Genomic DNA, 4,212 nt, shown 5'->3' on the forward strand with positions numbered 1-4,212 from the left:
ATTTTTCTTTTAACTGCGTGTATAAGAAGACGGTTTCTCTATAACACAAGATCCATCTTTCTCTTGAGTGCAGTTTTAAAGATGATAATCAGCACATCCACTGACAGTTACAATTTGCCTCGTGTGTCAGAAGCTTTGCCATGCTGTTGTTTTTCCCCCAGACATTTGTCAAAGCGGCGCTAACAGATCTGTTCAAATGTGCATCTCTTTTGGAGTGCGATGCCAAGTGTTGTAAATGTCAAAGCGTTTGTGAGGATGTGACAAGTAGTCGCTCAGTGGCAGTCTGGCTTCGAAAGCGGAGCCGAGTACAGATCTTAAAGGCCAGACACGCCTCTGGAAAGATGCTTATCTGCGGCAATCAACACAACAGACACCTTCACTCCCCTCTCTTATAATTTGCTAAACAAGAAATTTGGATAAAATGCAAACCCAACCCAAAGCGCAAAATGTTTGACCTCAAAGATAAAACTCTTTACGATAGAAGGTCATGGTTTGTCTGTAAATGAGATCCGGATTTTGATAACTACACCTTAATATAGGTGTTTTCACCTCTATGTGTTTTGAAATTGAGAAAATCAACACATTTACAGACAGATTTTGAATATTTTATGGGGCTGAATGTGTTTTAAATGCAGCCTGTATTAACTACTTTACATTTTTCAGAGCTGCTTATTTCAAAATTCCTAAACCTCGGTCATTACTTTGCTACACTTCACTTCTTACTCGCATTCAACTTGATGGTGCCGCCAGGAATAACTGATTATATATATTTGTTGTTCTTCAATCAGCGGAATTGAGAGTGCCTTTAAAGACTCTAATCACAATCTGAAATCTAATCGTTAAGGGTTGGTTTCTTAATCACGTATAATATAACCACCCGAGTGAAATCACGGAGCGGTTGCTTCAAGAAAAACATTCTCCTGTCGAGGCAAAAATGTCACGTGAGATTCAGGTCAAATTTGTCAGCTTAAATTCCCAGCCCCCCCTCTACTCGGTGATTATGTTGCTGTGTGAAAGGCTCGCCGCAGAAATTTTCTCACACTGGCTGTTCTCGCCTCTGACGAGCCCGCGGTGCTGGCGTGCGTCTCACCCCTCCGCCTCGGCAGAAAGCCTCCTTACAGATGGCAGTCAGATAGACATGGCAGTCTGAGGAGGTGGATGGGAGTGCGAGGATGAAATCTAAGTGAAGTACAGCAGAATAAAGGCCGCTGAAGGTCGCCATCCCCGCCCCCACGCCACAGTTAAACAACAGGCTTTTAATGGAACGATGCTGGAATTCACTTCTTGAACCGACGTTACTTCGGCACATCGCGATTAAAAGGAGACACGTTTGGTTTCAAACTTCACATCGAGACAAAAGGGGACCATTATGGACAAAATATCAGAACTGATGTGCAAAAATTTCTAAGTTGAGATACGTCGACGCGAAGGAAATCTGGTCAAAATGCTACGTGATGCTCTGTGATAGAGTACATTTCATGAGGTGCCCTAGTGTGTTGCCATGACAATCTTGCAGCATTGTTCCCATGTGGAGGTGTGTCTGGTCCTTTAGAGCCACCTACATGGACCAGCTGGTCTCTGTTGCTCTGAGCTCAAATCCAGCTCTACTGATGCTTCTGCAGTCGCACGCGAGCTTGGAGGTTCTGGTTTGCAGATTTAGCAGAACCGATGCAAAAAAAATACCAGTGATAATGTGTAGATGCTGCTTCTGATGTTGAATCTTCAGGCTTTGTCTGGCACCTCAAAGGAAACACTATTGACAGATGATTATACTAAATCTTTGTCCAACACTGGCGAGCAAATATTTACCACAGCATGTAAGGCATCCACTTCTCATGTCCTCTCTCTTTGTTATACTTCCAGCAAGACTCTTTCTTTGTCCTGCTCTCATTTGTATCCATGTGAGAGCATCTCAGAGTGTATTTGTCCTTCTCCTTGCTTTTCTCTGAGATGTTATTTCTTTCTGCTACCTCAGTCTGTCACACGGACTTGCCTGTAGGGATCTTTTCAGGTGCCGACAGTCAAAGTCCATTGTTGAAGTACGTTTCACAGCATTTCTAGGTAGACTTTTGAGGTCAGGTCGGCTGTTTCGAATGAGATCGGATGAAATGCTGCAAAAGTTCGTGGTCTGATTTGTCGGGCCTCCCACTGGCGGTCCTCAAACACAGTGTCCTCTGATTGTTAGCGACTAATGCGATCTGCTCTCGTTGTTTTTCCTCTCAAAAATGTGTCACTTCTTGATTGTCTTGTCACTCAAAAGTGTGAAGTTTTCTGAAGGAGCGCCGTGATGCTGCTGCACCGCTGGGTAGGGCCGCACATCTCCTTCCACACCCCTGTAAACGCTGTTTGATTTTATTGTCACTTTCTTTGATGAAAAGTCATAAACCCCTTCCTTCCCCTTCACCTTTGCGCCCTCACTATTTGTCATCCTCGCGGCATCCTTGGGCAGTGGAGCGTGAGCACCTTGGGGCTGACAGGCCCTCGTTTATCCCAGGAGAGATGGGGTGTTCCCGGGCAGCCCCAGGTCCTTCACCTCTAATCAGGCCTTTTATAAACCTCACTGCCGGCTCTTGGGATTGTATACACAACTCTCTGAGCACAGTCTTCCCTTTTCGTTTTCTGTCTTTATCTTTTCACAGAGGCTTTGCCACGTTCCCTTTTGATGGGGAACTTGCAGATTTAGATTTTTAAAGACAGGGCTTGTGGTTCTTTCAGCAACAAGGGGGGGGGTCATTATCCTCTGCAATACTGAGAACTATTTCTTAAAAAAAAACACTTACATACTACATACGTTTGGCAGTCGTTAATGTTTCAGCCTGGTTTAAAATTTCAAGAACTCTCTCAACTAAAGAGACTTAATATTTTAAAGGTTTGGCCGTTATTGTTGTATGCTGTCTCTGATCTCTTGTTTTGATGTTTCAGGGTAACGGGCCCATGCTTGACTTTTAGTTCCGTATTTAAAAACAAAAAAGAAAAAAAAAATCTAATGATCGGGGCTGTGTTTTGTTGAAATTGCCAGTGCATTGCTGTGATCCTCTTGTAGCTTCTTTTCGCGGTCTTTTGAGTTATGACGTCTTCTACATTGGAAATTTGGTGTCTCTGACGACCATGTACCTTCTCTGTTACCTATCAGTTGTGAGGTCTACACTACATGCGAATAACCACACCAGCTGGTGTATTTATAGCCTAGCTGAGGAGCAACACTGGCTTATGAGCACGATCGATAGCGAGGTAAGACAGACCGGAACTCGATAAGCGGATATCGGAGTTCAGTCCTCAGTCAGGAAGTTTGGCAGTACAGGAGATTAAATGTCATGCAGATGATTCCCACTGCCAAAACAAAACTATTCAGAAACTCTTTCATGGAACAGCTCAAACTCATCTGGCAGACGTTGACTCGTGAAAGCCAGAACATCACTTAAAAGGGTCTTTGAAAAGCCTTTTTTATTACTTTTGACTGATTCTGTACATTATTTTCAGCCAAATACTTTTTTCAGTGCTTTATAAAACAGCAAGGATTGTAAATATGATTAACTCTTAGCAAGGGAAGGCTCATGCAGAGCTCACTTAACGATCCACCTCGTTGGTCCTCTGGAGATCTAACCTACAAGACTTGGACTGTTGCCTTCCCGAATGTCACAATTAAGGAAAGCTGCTCTCAAAAAATTTTAAAAAACAAAAAACAAAAAAAAAAAAAAACATGAGAACGAGCGGTTTGACTGAATATGAGTTTGGGAAAGTGACGCTGAGTGTTTGTTCTTTCTTTCAGTCTTTGATAATGTTTTCCATCTTGGTGTTTCTTGGTGTGCAAAAATGTAAAGAAGAAGAAAAAAAAAATTTACAACACAATACCTCAGAAAAGAAATCCATGTAACCTTGACAACCTCCACATATTGTCAGATCCTGACCATCAACACTCATCTCCCGGGCACTTTTCATCTCCTGTCCTTTGTCTATGTTTCCCCTCTTGCTTCTTTTGCCATGCAGTGCGTACGTAGCACCCAGTGGAGGTTCCATAGCTTTTTATACCGCTTTGGTTTCACATCCTCATATTTGTTCCGTCTTTTGATTTGTGAGCGTTTCCCGGTCTCGACTCTTCCACGGCCCACTTTGCGTCCCTCAATTTAAAGACGGTTGTTTTCAAGACAAGTCGATGCAATTTCCAAACAGCTCGGAAGGAAAGATGCTCTTCAAAACATGAGGCTAAATCAA

Source organism: Plectropomus leopardus, chromosome 3 (assembly GCF_026936395.1).
Source record: "Plectropomus leopardus strain MGB_pleo_1.0 chromosome 3, ASM2693639v1, whole genome shotgun sequence".
In the NCBI taxonomy this organism is placed as follows: Eukaryota; Metazoa; Chordata; class Actinopteri; order Perciformes; family Serranidae; genus Plectropomus; species Plectropomus leopardus.